The 18,273-nt window shown below is 40.3% G+C and overlaps 1 pseudogene; it reads right to left on the bottom strand.

The window, feature by feature from the left end:
• The window catches only part of LOC108403857 (dynein axonemal heavy chain 9-like), a 594,862-nt pseudogene that overhangs the window by 414,240 nt on the left and 162,349 nt on the right, over positions 1-18,273 (bottom strand).

Here is an 18,273-nt window from a genome sequence, read left to right as displayed (position 1 = left end):
CTCTTTATGAGGTCACCTAACAACCAGGCTTCACTGTCAGAGATAATGTAACAACCAGGCTTCACTGTCAGAGGTCATGTAACAACCATGCTTCTACTTATTAGCGATCACGTAACAACTAAGCTGCTCTGTCAGAGGACACGTCACACACAGGCAACTCTTTCAGACGTCACCTATCAACCAGCCTTCTCTGTCAGAGATAACCTAAAAATCAATCTTCTCTGTCAGAGGTCTCCTAACAAGCAGGCTTCTTTGTAAGTGGGCACCTAACATCTCAGCACCTCCTTTAGAGATCACCTAACATACCAGCTTCTCCTTATTAGAGATTTCCTAACAAGCTGGCTTCCCCTTATTTGAGATCACCTAAAAACCAGCCTTCTCAATCAGAGGTCACCTAACAAACAAGCTTCTCCATCAGAAGTCACCTAATAACCAGGCTTCTCTGTAAGAGCTCACCTAACAAACAGGCTTCTCCTTATTAGATCACCCAACAACCAGTCTTCTCTTTATGAGGTCGTATAACAACTAGGCTTCTTTGTCAGAGATAACCTAACAACCAAGCTTCTCTGACAGAGGTCACATCACAACCACACTTCTCCTTATTAGAGATCACCTAACAACCAAGCTTTTCTGTCAGAGACCACATAGTAAAGAGGCTACTCTGTCAGATGTCACCTAACCATCAATCTTCTCTGTCAGAGGTCACCTTCCAACCAGGCTTATCTGTCAGAGAAAATCTAACAACCCAGCTCATCCTTATTAGAGATCACCTAACAACCAGGCTTCTCTGTAAGCGGTCACCTAACATCTCAGCATCTCCATTAGAGATCACCTAACATTCTAGCTTCTCCTATTTACATATCTCCTAACAAGCAGGCTTCCCTGTATTTGAGATCACCTAAAAACCAGGCTTCACAATCAGAGGTCACCTAACAACCAAGCTTCTCAATCAGAAGTCACCTAACAACCAGGCTTCCATTTCAGAGGTCACCTACCAACCAGGCTTATCTGTCATAGAAAATCTAACAACCCAGCTCGTCCTTATTAGAGATCACCTAACAACCAGTCTTCTCTTTCAGAGGTCACCTAACAACCAGGCTTCTCTGTAAGAGATCACCTAACAAACAGGCTTCTCCTTATTAGATCACCCAACAACCAGTCTTCTCCTTATGAGGTCACATAACAACCAGTCTTCTCTTTATGAGGTCACCTACCAACCAGTCTTCTCTGTCAGAGATAACCTAATAATCAAACTTCTATGTAAGAGCTGTCTTAACAACCAGGCCTCTCTGTCAGAGATTACCTGACAACCAGGCTTCTCTGTCAGAGATCACCTAACAACCAAGCTTCTGTGTCAGATGTCTCCTAACATCCAGGTTTCACTGACAGGGGTCACCTAACAATGAGGCTTCTCCATTAGAGATCACCTAACATTCAGGCTTCTCCTTATTAGAGATCACCTAAGAAGCAGGCTTCTCAGTCTGAAGTCATCTAACAACAAAGCTTAACCATTAGAGGTAACCTAACAACCATGCTCCTCTGTCAGATGTCACCTAACAACCAGGCTTCTTTTTATTAGAGATCACCTAACAACCAGGTTCTCCCTATTAGAGATCACCTGACAACCAGGCTTCTCTGTCAGAGGTCACCTAACAACCAGTCATCTCCATCAGAGATCTCCTAAATCTTCTCTGTCAGAGGTCACGTAACAAACGGACTTCTCTGTCAGATGTCACCTAACAACCAGGCTTCTCTGTCAAAGATAACCTAACCATCAAGCTTCTCTGTCAGAGGTTTCCTACCAACCACTCTTCTCTGCAAGAGGTCACCTAACAACAAGGCTTCTCCATTAGAGATCACCTAACATTCAGGCTTCTCCTTATTAGAGAATACCTAACAACCAGTCTTCTCCTTATTTGAGATCACCAAAAAACCAGGCTTCTCAATCATAAGTAATCTAACAACCAAGCTTAACCGTCAGAGGTAACCTAACAACCATGCTTCTCTGTCAGAGGTCATCTAATAACCAGGCTTCTTTGTCAGACGTCACATAACAACAGGCTTCCCTTTATTAGAGATCACCTAACAACCAGTCTTCTCTTTAAGAGATCACCTAACAACCAGCCTTCTCTGTCAGAGGTCATCGAACAACCAGGCTTCCCTTTATTAGAGGTCACCTAACAACCAGTCTTCTCTTTAAGAGGTGACCTAACAACCAGTCCTCTCTTTAAGAGGTGACCTAACAACCATGCTTGTCTGTCAGAGATAACCTAACAACCAGGCTTCTCTGTCAGAGGTCACATAACAACCAGGGTTCTCCTTATTAGAGATCATGTCAGAAGCGGGTTTCTCCTTATTAGAGATCACCTAACAACCAGGCTTCTCCTCATTAGAGACCACCTAACAACCATTCTTCTCCCTCAGAGGTCACCTAACAATCAGTCTTCTCTATCAAGTGTCACCTACAAGGCTTTTCCTTATTAGAGATCACCTCCCAACCAGGTTTCTCCTTCTTAGAGATCACCTGACAACCAGACTTCTCTGTCAGAGATAACCTAACAACCCGTCTCTTCCTTATTAGATATCACCTAACAGCCAGGCTTCTCTGTCAGAGGTCACCTAACAACCAAGCTTCTCCATTAGAAATGACCTAACAACCAGTCATCTCTGTCAGGGATAACCTAATAATCAAGCTTCTCTGAAAGAGCTGTGTTAACAACCAGTCTTCTCTGTCAGAGGTTACCTAACAACCACGCTTCTCTGTAGGAGATCACCTAACAACCAGGCTTGTCTGTCAGAGGTCATGTAACAACCAGGCTTCTCTGTAAGAGGTCACCTAACAACCAGACTTCTTTATTAGAGATCACCTAACATTCAGGCTTCTCCTTATTAGAGATCACCTCAAAACCAGGCTTCTCAATCAGAGGTCACCTAACAACCAAGCTTGTCCATCAGAAATCACCTAACAACCAGGTTTCTCTTTCAGATGTCACCTAACCAGAAGGCTTCTCTGTTGGAGGTCACCTAACAACCAGGCTTGTCCTCATTAGTGATCACCTAACAACCAGTCTTCTCTTTAAGATGTCACCTAACAACCAGGCTTGTCTGTCAGAGGTAACCTAACAACCAGGCTTCTCCACTAGAGATCACCTAACAACCAGACTTCTTCTTATTAGAGATCACCTAATAACCATGCTTCTCCATCAGAGGTCACCTAACAACCAGGTTCCCTGTCAGAGATCACCTAACAACTAGGCTTCTCCTTATTAGAGTATACCAAACAAGCAGGTTTCTCCATTTGAAATCACCTAACAACAGGCTTTTGTTAGAGATCACCTAACCACTAGGCTTCTCCATTTTAGAGATCACCTAACAACCTGACTTCTCCTTATTAGAGGTCACCTAACAACCAGTCTTCTCTGTTACAGATCACCTAACAACCAGTCTTCCCTGTTAGAGATCACCTAACAACCAGGCTTTTCTTTTAGAGAGCACGTAATAACCAAGCTTCTCCTTACTAGAGATCCCTAAAAACACAAGAACAGACATTATGCTTTCTTCACTGTCTGCCCTAAGGCCAAAGGGCTGCATAAAGGAGAACTGTGCGTGCTGCTCTGTGAAGCGTAGGAGTACCTTGCCCATTACTTGCTCCCTAGCAAGTGTGCTCTACACAGACTGATCAGCAATTCACAAAGGATGAGTGAGTAGGAGGCAGACAGGAGCTGGTGGGGGTGAAGAATGTTCTGAGGGCCCTGTATGTTGGGGAAGACAGAAAGAGGAAGAGGTGGGAGGTATGGGAAAAAATCTGGTAGGACTGCATTCTGGATTCTACCTTGTGCTGCTCTCTAGAAGTTCAGAGATGGAAAGAAACAAAAAGTAAATGGAAGAGAAGATGCTTCCATTCCACAACAAAGATGTATAATAGGCAAACTGCTACTACCTGGACTGGGACCTATGTACCTCAACCTGTCCTGAGCTGTTCTAAGAAGGGGTTTTAGATATGACACAAAAGGAAAGAGAGTAGTGTCTTAGATCATTGTTACATGCCATTTGTTGACAAACATCGAGTTTGAACAGATCTCACTGTGCCTGCAAGGAAATAAAGAAAACAAGAGGTATTTATATAAATACAGAACAAGGAAAGGAATAGCAGTATAGAAGAGGAAGAATAACATAGCTCTGGAAACGACTCATTAACCAGATCTACAAAAAACACAAAGAAAGCTGCTTGGCATCAACTGTAGAATGGTTCCTGTGATACCATTGCAGAAACACAGGCTGAAATAAAAAAGCAATAGGATGTGTTGGAAAGGGAAAAGGGGCAAGATGAGGAAGGGCTGTTAGAATGGTAAAAATGTAATAGCATCATTAAAGTTGTCACTGAAAGCAGGAGAAGCAGTAGCAATATTACTCACTATTAAATTAGTATTACTGAGGATAAACTTGGAAAGCTCTCCTGAAATGTAGAGAACAAGGCCAAAGGGATGAAAACAATGAGTGAGAACATAATAGATATGGGACACAGGGAACCCATCTAGAAAATCATTGCTCTGGGAGGAGAGGCCAGACCAGATGAACAAACCCAGATAATAGATGACTTACCCAAGCAGAAAAAAATCTCTGTGTATAGACTGCAAGAGCTCACTGCATCCCACAAAATGAATGAACTCATTTGGAAATAGTACATCTATGAACCAAGAAACTGAATTGGGTAGAAAGGAGAAGTCAGAATAAGAAAGTTCAGTACAGAGTTATTCCAAAAGCAACATTCTGAGAAAATGACAGTAAGTGAAAGGCTTAGACATTGGCAAGACCATGTGACATCCAAGAATTAAATTGATCAAAATCTTAGCTTCACTGTGCAGAAAGGTATGAAAGTTCACCATCCTAATGAGAGGCTGCTGCTGCTGCTGGTAAACAGAGCACAAAATGGGGCCTTCAAGGGACCAGTGATATTTGATGGGCATGAGCAGGGGCAGAGAGGATGCTAGAATTGTCCCCAGTTCTCAAGGGAAGAATAAAAATTGACTGAAATAAACTAATACCTTTGGAAGAGTTAGTAGAAAAATGTAACAAGGTCAGGATGACAGGGGACTACTTTTGATAGACAGAACCACTTAGGAACAGATGAGGAGGTGTATAAGATCAGACAGGATTTGTTTAAGAAATTAGGTTCCAGTAGCTCTTTGACAGACCATATAGTAAGACACAAGAAACAACAACAAAAAATTGCTATCACCCTGCAACCATTTCTCCCAACCAGTCATCTTTTTTGGTTTTGAAGATGGAAGGGAAGTTGGTGGAGAGGAAAAGGAAGTAGCAGAATGGGAGGAAATGGTGAAGAGGGAGAAAGGTGCTTCAGGGGATCGGGATTCTCACGTCAGTGAAAGACAGCAGAGCAGACCACAGTCGAGGGCACGCCCGGCTGCTGGGGGAGCTCAGCTGTAACTTTTGGTCCTGTTTCTCTGGAAGACCATGAATGATGTTGGGACCTCGGTTGTGATCCCTCCAGTTGTCTGGAAAGGGGCAGCCCCCACTCCCCCTCGGCCCTCTGCAGGCAGCAGAGATTGGCCGCTAAGGCTCACCTGGGCAGACGTGCTGTGGAGCTTCAGCAGCCATTCTCCAGCCGCTCCATCTTGGACTTGAGCTCTTTCCCGTTGCTGTGCAGCAGGCTCTGGTAGAGTCTGATGAACCCCAGAAATGATTTGGGATTAGTGTAGTTGTAGCGCTGCTCGTTGCTCAGGTAAGACTGGGACATTTGGTTGACACTTGTGTGGACAAAAGCCATGAACTTGCTGATTGACTGCTTGACCTTGGGCTGAAATCAAAGCAGGAAATAAAGGGATGGTCTGGCTGTGAAGACTGGAGCTGACGGCCTACCATGCTTGAAAGAGTGGAAAAACTGAGCTCCAGCAACTCTGTCCGAGCCTGAGCTTGACCCCTGAAATTCTGAACACAGAATTCCTTGTGCCCTGAGGTGGAGAGGATCTTGAGGAATGCCTCCTTTTTCCTCTCACCTCAATGCTCTCTGTGCTCTGCAAGAAGCGGAGGCTGACAGACTCCAGTGCCTGCTGAGGCCACTCATGGAACCAGGCGATGGCTGTGCAGTTCACAATCGCTGGGAACTTCCTGCTGCAGACCCTCAGCTTGTTCCCCACAGGGGAGAAACAGAGAGTCACCTGAGAAGTCAGAAGGGTGGAGAGAACTGAGAAGCTTTTCGAGAAGCACTTGTAGACAGACTAGCATCAGGCTTTTTATTTCCCAGGAAGTTGGGAAGCAAACTCAACAGAGAAAAAACATCTATAAATGCTAGTCAGTCTTGTTAGCCAAGAAATTAACAATGCTGAGACTATGTGAAGCAAGAGGGAGGCCACTGCACAGGAAGCAGATCAGAAGGGCACCCCTGCCTAGGTGCTCAGCCACTGCACCCTTGCTGCCCACACCCAGCACAGTCAGTGAGGACAGCTGTGTCCAAAATGGCAGCAGAGGCTTCCACAACCCATCATTGGCCCTGCCTACCCTGGACAGTAAACCCTCTGTACCTTCAGCTGTCGTCAGACCCGACCAATAAAGAACTGCCAGCAGTTCTCTCTGCTGTCAATCAGACCTTGGCTCTTGACTTCATTCCCCACATGGTTTATGATGTTCTCGACTTCATCATCAGCGTAGAGATCTGGGATCTCTCCTGGGAAGAAATGGAACACAGGTAGGCAGCTTTGGCATCTCCCCACATGGTACAATTGGGCAAGAGAGGTTATCTAACCTTGGGAGACATGGCCTTTGATTTTTAGGCCATTTTTAGGCCACTCTTGCTGGTGAAACTGAACGGACACCATATGGACTCCAAACCCAGGGCTGGGGAATGATACATAAAAGAATGGAAAGATTTAACTATAAAATAGTAAAACCATAAAAATGATAGAAAAAAATGAGGGGAATACTTTCATAAACTCTGAGTGAGGAAAGGCTTTCTAACTATAAATCAAAATTGGTATGCTTTAAAAGACAGATACATTTGATACATATAAATTGATAAATTGCATGAAAAATATAAATTTTATGTAAAAAATGACATAGACAAAGTATAACAATAGCAATAACAAAACCGAAAGAACCAATGAAGAAAATGCATGTTTTCCAAAGAAGACATGCAAATGGCCAACAGGTGCAAGAAACGGTGCTCGGCATCTCTAATCATCAGAGAAATGCAAGTCAAACCACAGTGAGGTAGCATCTCACACCAGTCAGGATGGCTGTCGTCAAACAGACAAGATAAATGCTGGCAAGCATATGAAGAAAGGGGGACCCTTTGTACACTGTCAGTGGGAATGCAAAGTGGTACGACCACTATGGAAACCAGTATGGAAGCTCCTCAAGAAATTTAAAATAGAACCACTAAGTGATTCAGCAATCCCACTTCTGGGTATATATCCAAAGGAAATAAAACCACAGGTCACAGATTTCTGTATTCCCATGCTTCCTGAAGCATCATTATTCATGATAACCAAGGTGTGGAAACAATGTAAGTGTTCATCAGCAGATGAATGGATCGAGAAAATTATATATATATACACATATGTGTAAAAAATATACATATACACATCCATATATGAAAAATACATGAACATCATTTAAAAGAAGGAAATCCTGTCATCTTCAGTAACAGGAATGAACCAAGAAGGCATTATGCTAAGTGAAGTAAGCCACACAGGGAAAGACAAATACTGCATGGCATCAGTTATATGTGGAATCTAAAAAAAAAGTCAAACTCGAAACAGAGAGTGGAAAGTGTTTGCCAGGGCCTGGAGGGGTGGAGTGGGAAATAGGGAGAGGTTGGTAAGAGGATACAAACTTTTCAGTTATAAGATGAATAAAGTCTAAGGATCTAATGTATAACATGGTGACTATAGTTGATAACACTACACTCACTTTGCTGAGAGAGTAGAACTTAGATGTTCTCATTCAATAAACGTTAAAAAAAGAAAATATATGTATAACTCACATTGCAGTTAGATGGCTAATCTCCTTAAAATGTAAAGAAACTCTACAAATAAAGGAGATCAATACTTCAAAAGTGAGATGTGGTGAAGGAAATGAAAGTGGAGTTCACAGTACAGGAAATACAAATGCCCCTTTAACATGTGAACAAATGTTTCACCTTACTTGTAACAACAGATACACACACTGAAGCTATGTTTACTTATTGTTTTATTTGTGCAAATCAGATTGGCCAGCATATGAACACTCAACCCTATAAATGAACTTTAAAACTATGCCTAATTATTACTTTTTATAAGATTGTAAAAATTCAGAAAGTTAGATAAAATCTTGTACTAATAATGCAGCATGAGAAGAAAAAAAGTTTTTAAATCTTAACTAAATATATAAAAATAGGATGACCAAGTAGGGTTTATCCTGGAAATGCAATTATGGTTAAGTATTAGAAAAATCTACGAAAATAATTCATTACATTAGTAAGATTAAAGAGGTTAAACAATATGACTGTTAAAAAAGATGTACAAAATTTCTAAAAACTATTAGTAAACTTGGAATAAATGAAATTTCTCTTAACCTTGTGAAAATTAATTAGGGGAACCTCACTGTCATGGAGCTTGGAGGCCTGCAGGGGGAGCTCTCACACCAACCACTCCTTGTCAGTTGCAGACACAGAAGAGGTAGACCTGCAGGGCTATTCTGATTTAGATACGCTTTCTACTCCAGCAGGAGTATGTCCTCCTATCCTGGACGATGTCCTCCTATCCTGTAACAGCCAATAGCCCAGCCAAAGCCAGACCATTACAACTCAGCCAATGAGAAGCCACTACACTTCTGACTCCCAGTTCCATAGACTTTTTGTTTGTAACAGCCCCTCTCAACTCCCTGCTTTTCTCTATGAAAGAGCATTCCTCTCCTTTGTTCTCTGAACTAGCCTATGGTTTTGCTGTGCGAGCCTTGTCCCAAACTGCAATTCTCTGCTATTCCCGAATAAACCCATTACTTCTAATAAAATAACTTACATACTTTTATTTTTTAGGTTAACACTTGAAAATAGATATCTACTGCAGATTCAGAGCAAACATCATACCTAATTGTGAAATACTAAAACATTCTCTTTCAAATCTAGAAAAAGACAAGTATGATTGCTAGCATGTTTTCTATTCAACGTTACATGGGAGGTCCTAGACTATGCAAAAAGATCAAGAAAAGGAAAATGTATAAGGATACTTATGGAAATAATAAAACTTTTTTGCTCAAAATCTAATTTTCTACATAGAAAAACTAAAAGAACATAAGCAAGCAATCGGAACTCATAAGCATGTCCAACAACAAGCTTGCTGGATGCAAAATCAGGATCGGAAATAAAATGGCATGGCTGTACTCAAGGAAGAAAAGGTTACTTAAAAAGCTATTTAGAATACCAGCAAAAACAATTGTGAATACCTTATAAGGCAGGTGGTTGTACATGGAAAGAGGGGCCAGATCTTGATACAAAAACTAAAACATACTATTGAAGGGCATAAATAAAACCCTAAATAAATGGAAAGAAAGATTGTGCTCATGGGTGGATGACTTAGTATTACCAGTATCATAAAAATGTAATTCCAATAAAAAATAAAATGGGTTTCTTTTCAATCCTGACAAGCATATTCTAAAATTTATATTAGGGCAAAGAATGGGCATGACTTTCTGAAGAAGAATCAAAAGGAGAGATTTGCCCTACCAGAAATCAGGTTTCTTTATGAGCTATGATGATTGAAACAGAGTGAAATTGGTACCGGGATGAATGAAACAATGAAAGCAACTCCTAGGAACAGACCCAGGTACAAATATGAAATTGATACTAAAAATCAGTGTGCAAACAGGGATGGATTAACCAATAAGTGATGTTAAGACAATTAAGTGTCACCATTAAAAAATAAAATTAGATTATACAAAAATAAATATCAGGTGGATGAAAGACATACATAAGAAAAGTGATACAATAATGATATAAAAATGAGATAATTTTTATGATGTTGGATAAGACAAAATTTGTGAAACAGCACAAATTGCAGAAGCATAAAAAAAGACTTAAATTTTACAACATTTAAACTAAATCAGCATGACAAAAAAAGTCATATACAGACTCAAAAAGATATTTACAACCCATATAATGAACAAAGGGTTAGTATCCAGAATATATAAAGAACTCTTATAAATCTATAAGAGAAAGACAAAGAACACGAGAGCAAAAGGGCAAATTTAGAAAAAGGCAACTCACAGAAGAGGAATAGCCAATAAAACTTGAAAAGATGCTTGATGTCAGAAGAAAAAAAGGGAAAGGAAAACAATGAGATTTCATTTCATGCTAGCTGGCAAAAATCAGTATGTCACATAAATCCAGTGTTGAAGAAGTTAGGTGCAAACAGGTATTCATGCAGTATTGGCCAGAGAGTTCATTTATACAGCGAGTATACTCTGGTGAGCAATTTGACATTTTTTAGTAAAGTTGAAATGCACATATCAAACAAGTCAGTCCTTTGGGGCACCTTTGGGGCACCTACTGTAAAGAAACTCTTGAACATGCACACAGAAGATTCTATTTTGCAACATTGTATGTGATTGCATGGGAGTTTGTTTTGCTGCTTTCTGAATGTCCAAGATATGTTATAAAGAAATACGGAAAACATAAAGGGGAGAAAGTAAATTGTGAGTGTTGAGAATGTAAAAACCATAAGGAAGAGGCAGCAATGAAAGAAGAAAGCAGACAGGGCAGAACTGTGAATCAGGAACCAAGAGGTGGGCTCCTGGTGCAGATGGAAGGACTGGGCTTGGAAAGGAAGCATGGTAATATTGGAGGAAAAGAGATGATCACAAGGAAATAGAGATGGACTGTGAGGTATACAGGTATTCGCAAGGCTCAAACTAAATGACCTGTTTTCTCAATGTGAGAGATGAGGTTGAGGGAGGTAAGAATTAAGGGAAGCACTGGTGAAATGTTGACAACACTAGGCAGGATGTAAAGGTGAACGTGGCTCATTCCAGGGTAGTCTGTGGGCATCAGAAAAGCTCTTTCTCATTTCCAGGGCAAAACATTTGGTAGGTACGGAGGCCATCAGGAGCTGAAGTCATATACATGCTCCCCTTTAAAGTTCTCCACACCCGCATGCCTCTTCCCTCTTCCATAATCAACACAGAAACGTTAACTCCGTGGAAATGTCAGAGATGGAAGAAGCCACCGAGGCCACCCTACTCATGCCACTTCCTTAGGGATTTGGGTGATGTCCTCAAAGATGGGAGGCTTGCCAGATGGTTTGGGACTAATCAGACTGATGGGAATTATGACTCCATCGGGGAGGCTGCAGCACTTTCTTGAACTGCTATACCTGGAGGAAACTTACACCAATTTCCAACAAGTTTCTGGTCTTTGTAGTCTGACAGCACTAATCTAGTAGCTGGGAGTTTAGTAAGACTTTTATACTGATTAGGCTTAATCATTTACAAGGTCAAATGAACAAATGAATTCTCATGAAAATGATCGTTTATTTTCTTCCCTTAATTAGACAAACGATTTAATTTCCATTTGTTAAGATATTTCATAGCATGCATATAAAATGCCCTTGGCTATAATTTGTCAAAATCAAGGTCTTACTAATGGACTAATCCATTTCAGTCTTATTTGATAAAAATAGGAGTCAGAGAAAACTGTTAGGGAAATGAAATGGTATTTAGCATGTGTTATGAGTTGAGTTCAGGGAAGTTTTTAAAAGGGAAACATTCAAATGGAGTTGGCGTGAGCCATACTCCTCCAGCGTCAGCGGCTGGCCATGGCCTATACCCCTCTCTCCTTTACCTCTCTGATGGTCTGTATTTCTTGTCTGTTAACAAGCTAGAGCCCTCCAGTAAGGACTTGGATTCCCTTCAGTCTCAGAACATTTGTAATAATAGACTCTGTGTTCTTCACCTATTATTTGAAATATGTAGGATTTCTGTCCTTTTGGTGTTTTTATGTATAACCTGCTGGGTACTGGGCGGCAAACTATAGTCTACAGGCTAAATCTGGCTTGCCACCTCTATTTGCATGGCCTGCAAGCTAAGAATAAATGGTTTTTAGAATTCTAATGGTTGAAAAAAATTAAAATAATAATATTTAATGATATGTGAAAATTATAGGACATTCAAATTTAATTGACCATAAATAAAGTTTTATTGCTCACAGCCACACTCATCCATTTAGGGATTGTCTATGGCTATTTTCCCAATGGAATGACAGAGCTGAGTAGTTGTGACAGAGACTGCATGGTCTGAAAGTTGCCAATATTTGCTTTCTGATGCTTTATAGAAAAAGTTTGCTGACCTTGGTTTATGTGATACCCTTACCGCCAGGATGTTGAAAGCACCCAGGCCATTTAGAACCTTTTCCCAGGCCCTTAGGATAATGGTGTTTGTCAGAAGATTCCAAGAACTCTTAAGAAGACTGCCAGATGCCATTGATCACCTCTGAATTGTGAGGAAAGTCTGCATTTCAGGTTTGTCCCTCCAGTTTCTCCTGACAGTGTTCCTGTCACTTATGCGTGATGTAGGTAGTCATGCTGAAAATAGGAGACTGAATTGCCAGAGGGGATTTTCTGATGTGAAGAAGAGAAGTGAAAACAAATATTTGAAAAGCACCCTCCAGAGACCTAAAGTTGGAGGACATTGTTTCTGCCTCCAAGTGCTTGCAGGCACTGTGCAATCATTAACATGTCCAAATATTTCACAAGTCACAGTAAACATCATCTACTCTGTGTTAGTCTGGGGGTCTCAGAGGTAATAACTGCTGTTGGGAGAGGAGATCCTGATGGCTTAAGATGCTTCAGTTCGTTGGAGCATGGCAATAAAAAGGACCACGAGCCAGTTAGCTTCACACTGGCTTCAGGGCTTTGGCCTCATATAGGCACACCGTTTTCCAAAATATTTCTCAGGTCTCAAGGGAGAAAAAGCAAGGGGGTGTGGTGGCTATCACGGTACTCCTGCCCTCTTTTCTTTTTTTAAAAATTAAGTATCGTTGATATCCAATCTTATGTTGGCTTTAAGTATACAACGGTTTACAGTGGTTCAACAGTTATCCACATGATTAAATTGTCACCCCCACTACAGAAGTTACTATCTGTCAACATAGGAAGATGTTACAGAATCATTGGCAATATATTCTCCATGCTGTACTACCACCCCTGTGAGCAACTTGTATTATGATTGAGAATTTCTGTACCCTTTTCCCTGCCCCTTTGTCTACATGCCTGGCAACCTCACCACATGTCCAATGGTGATATGTAATAATGTAAGATGGCACATCATTATCATGATATGAACCCAGTTTAGTTCAATGAATACCTCCTGAATACTGATTATGTGTCAAGAAATACATTAATTGCTGACAATATAAATGATGAAAATAAGTATCTATAGAGGGTTATAGTTCTATCAATATGGTTTTATTTTCTAAACTGGATGGTATGTACTTAATCCTTTTTATTTTGTATCTCTGGATTGTTTAATAACAACTAATTAACCAACAGCAGACAACATGGTCTTTGCCTCCCATAAATGTATGGTGTTGTTTCAATACAATGGTGGTTGTGTGCAGCAGTGGACTGCTGTGGAAATATGGAGGGATGTTCCTCATGCCCAGGGGTGACAGGGGATCGGGGAAGATTTCCTAGAGAGGTGACACCCCAGATATGTCTTACAACATGGGTAGAAGTTAATCCAGACAAGGGAGAAGGGCATGCAGTTCAAAAAGAACATTGTGAGTAAGTAAGGATGGCAGGAAACAGTGTACAGAATTATCTCAAGGAGTTAGGAATTACAAGATCATACAGAGGTCAAAGACTATTTATTTTTCTGTACAAAAGGGCCTTGGATATTCCCCTGCATTCAGTTAGGAGTTAATGAAGTAACTATAGTATAGATAGACTTTTTTGAACCAGAAAGGGGGACTGATTGGAAGAGGTATTGCCTGTTAGGTAGGGAGGTGAGTTATAGTAGTGTCTGCATTTGTTGAAACAAAAGATGAAAAGATCAGTGTAGCCGTGATGGTCATGATAGAGAATATATGGATTCAGAATAGGAGGTAAAACTGGTGGCAGTTGATTATAGCTTGGATATAGGTGGCAAGGGAGAGGTTAGCAATGTAGGAGAATGCACAAAGGCACAGTCTCAAAAAACTTATGTGGGAATTCAGTACCACAGGAAGAAAAGAAAATGGTGATTATTCAAGTATCTTTTTGCATTACCCTTTTGGCATTTCTTCTTGGATCTGGAGAGCCACCAGGTTCGGGTTTAAATTTGTGCTCTTTGTGGTTTGAAGATGGATCTGGTGAATGGATCCACAGAGACCACAAAATATGCTCAGGTAATCTGGTACATTCTTGACAGCTTCTCTTTTGTCCCACACTTTCTCTTTTTCCTTTTCAGGGAAACTGGGCCAGATTTCAGTTTATATAAAGTGTAGATAGTCCATGAGGAACTCCAGGTTTTCATGGGAGATGAGCAATCTCATGCCAAGTCTGTTATAAATACTTCCAGGCTACATTATCATGAAGATGTGTGCAGACCACTAATATGGCAATCTGAGATCTAATCCTAAAGCATCTGGAAGATATGGTGAACTTCTCATGTTACATATGCCAAGAGGATATTTGGCCCAAATATAAAAAGGACAGTCTGGTTTAGAGATGGAGAGACATAAAATGTTACAAGAGAGGGGAGCCATTGGTTATAATCTATTCCAATGGACCACATATAAGCTATATGATACACAGCTTTGAGCACAGCACCTACTGATTGGAAGATGGGGGTTTAATAAATGGCTTGAATACATGAATAAATGGAAGGGGATCTAGTCTGAGCCAGGGAAGAGAAATCTTAATTTTGGATGGAATAATTAAGCTTTTCAAAAAGCAAAAGGAAAACCCAATATAGGATCCTAAAATAAAATGAAGTATAAAATCAGGCAGAGTTAGGAAAGGAGAGACACTACATCTGGAGCAGAATGGGCCTTCTTGACTGGGGCTGCAGTTAAATGGGCTCTCTGGAATGCTGGAAAGCTGGAAGCAGATGTGCTGTGCCAGAAAGCTAGAGAATGATTTTGTTTTCTCTATATATATTAGGATAAGATCTTGCTGATTCTGAGCTTGATTGAAAAACTAAGAGAGAACACATTCTCTAAGAATATCTATGTTTTAGGGCCAGTGTACATTCTTTAGGAATTATTATAACAGGGCAATAAGGACATAGTAAAAACTGAATTTTCCAGATTCAACAAGGGTCAACAGTTCATGCATAATTTCAACCAGCAGTTGACACCCTTTAAGGACTCTGGCAGCCAAGAGATGTGACTCAAAGATATGCTTAATTTATTCCTAATCTATGTGGCCACCTCTGATACAATTATGTATCTTTTGCAAATCTGACCAGGAACTATATTTAATTCTTTAACTTTGTGCATAGAATTTATTCCTATCACTCTGTAACCTACCTGAGATGCAACTGGCATAATGATGGGTTCTGAGATGTCTGGCTGGTGTCAGAAGTGGGATTTATGAGCTGAATCATTATCATGGTTTGATTTTGGAATTGCTGTCAGGAAATCAAGTGATGAAACAATGAACTAAAGAAATGTGGGAAGAAACCAGATAGCCTATGGCATGAGATAATTAAGTTACTGAGAAAGATGTTTGGGGGGAGAGCTGAATCAGTGGAATTTACTTACTGTGCCTCTATCTGCAATAGAACAGGACTTGTAGATAACTAAAGAGGGATGAGTTAATGGTAAGGGAGCCCAACATGTAATTTCATAGTCTCTATCGTGTTATCTAAGAGTGGAGTGATTATACAACCCCATAAAACTGAAAATCTAAGGGAATGGGGGAGGTTCTGATGGATCTCCGCAACATTCTCTAGACTGACAATCAGTCAATTTCTAGCCAGAAATTATTTATTTGCTAGGGAAAATTAGAACTAAAATATGCTCTAGTTCTCCCTGTGAGAGTGGTTTAGGAAAAAAAAGAAAGGAAGATTTAAAAAGAATAGTATTACTTTGAATTGTATATCCACTTTAACATGCATATGTAAATCTTGTTGTTTTTATAGAGAAGCCTTAAAATGGAAATATGCACTTGAAGCTTCATGATTTTGGAGCAAGCTGATGCATTACTTTTTCACTGGGCAGGGCTTCAGAAACTCATTTGAACTTGAAAATTTATCTTCTAAATGAAAAATTAAGAATACTTAATTGAGGAATAAAATTTCAATTGGTAAAAGTACAACATCTTCTGTGTCTTAGATGTTATTTTAGGAGAAGATGACCTGGCTGAACTGGAGCCAACTGAGATACAGGGTGAGGCTGGCAACATGCCTAGACTCTCCAAAGCTATGTCTTTGGAAGCACAATTTTACCTTTTATGATTATTTTAGAAATTAGACTTTAGGGCACAGCTTCAGGGTGGGAGGGCAGTTGGACCCCTCTCTTATCACTTGATGAAATAATAAAAGTTGATGCAGTGTTGTAGGTGAAAGACTGCTGTAGAAGGTGGTGGGATGTTAAAAAGACACTATAATGGAAAGGAAAAACTTAATGTATTGGAGGAGAAAAGGAAAAAGCAGGCAATTCTTGGATATAAAGCTCACTTAAACAGAACAAGTTGGGAAAGAAATGAAAATGTGGGATCAGTGTGATACTTGAGCCAGCACAGTAAGAAATCTGGGATTCTGGTCCTCATCAGAAACAATGCAAAGGTTGCTCACAGAGCCTGCTAGTGCACACTCTGGACCAGGGACCAGAAGCTCTTCATAAGTGACAGTGAAGTGACCTGGGGTACTAGGGCACAGAATTTGAAGCAGGCAGTGATTCTGAAAAAGGGAAGTTCCTAGGGATTAAATGGTAGTAGTCATCCTGAAACATACTACATATGACATGGGATAGACTATGGAGAAATATACCGTGATCATGGTTTTCATACTTCAGTACAAAAGAGTATTCAGTAAAAGAGCCAGGGATGAACTTTGGATAAATGGGCTTTCTGAAATTCTGGAAAGCTAGAGGCAGACATTTTGTTCAGGAACATCTGTTCACTGACTTTGTTTTCTTAATCCAGATGAAGAGGTAGTTTAACAGATGCTAAATTTGGTTTTAGAGCCAGGAAAGCATATTCTACCTTCAATTATTTAAATATAAATACACACACACATACACAATCCACCCCACATTTCTGTAAATGTATAATTTATATACTAAATTGTCTTATATTCTTGGATATTAATATACATATTTACATCTTTTCACATACATACATATATATATATATATATATATATATATATGTAAATACACATGATTTTTTTCCAGAATGGCTGACATAAGTCCTGAGTTCCTAAACAAATAAGGACAGTAAAGTATCAATAATTCAATTTCCCCCTTTAAGTCCTATCTTGCACTGATAGTGTCACAGAGCAGTTGGCAGCCCCTGTCAAGTTCTTTGGAAACCAAGGAAATCATTTTATTTTCCAAATCTGTTCTGCTTTCACTTTGCTTCCACAAACTTCTGAATCCTGGGTTAATTAAATCGGCAGCCTAATCTTTTCCTGTTGTGTAGACTTTGTATGTGTACATTCTGTGAATGTGTGTGCATATTTCTCCCAATGCCTTAGCTACCTAAAATACTGTGCACTTACCAGTTTCTCTCTGTCTTCCATATGGGGAGGGGACAGTACCTTCTCTCTGGCCTAAACAGATTAGCACCCTCTTGATCTGCACTTCTTCCAACAGTCCAGTCACAGTGAGAGAGCCCCAAGATTGTCTGTCTGCTTTGAAATGAAATAAGAATGAGAAAGCCAGGACAGCAGACAGAGCACCAGCACTAGAAGGACCTCAGTGCACAGCCCACTGTATCGGTTTTCTCATTGCCATGACCTTGCCCTTCCAACCTTTGACCAAGTCTCCATCTTGGAATGACTCTGACTCCAGGGGAAATTTATTAGACACTCAAGAGCAAAGAAGTCACTTACCAGAAGCCAAGAGATCATTGGTGAGCACAAGGAACTTCTCATCAGCCACTTGAGCATCAGTCGTGAGGAACACTGTGCTGATATACTTTACCCCGGCTTTCAGGCACAAGCTGGCCAGGTCCACCTGCAGAAACAATCGATATCAGAGATCTGCAAGAAGAGGGTCCGATTGAAAGAGATGCCCAACCCACTCTTTAGGAATGGGACCATTTTCTTATCTACTCTAATGGGAAATAAAGCAAAATG

This window comes from Manis javanica, chromosome 4 (genome assembly GCF_040802235.1).
Source record: "Manis javanica isolate MJ-LG chromosome 4, MJ_LKY, whole genome shotgun sequence".
NCBI classification, from domain to species: Eukaryota; Metazoa; Chordata; class Mammalia; order Pholidota; family Manidae; genus Manis; species Manis javanica.
The sequence above is the reverse complement of the archived record's forward strand: the minus strand, read 5'-3'. Positions and strand labels throughout refer to the sequence as shown.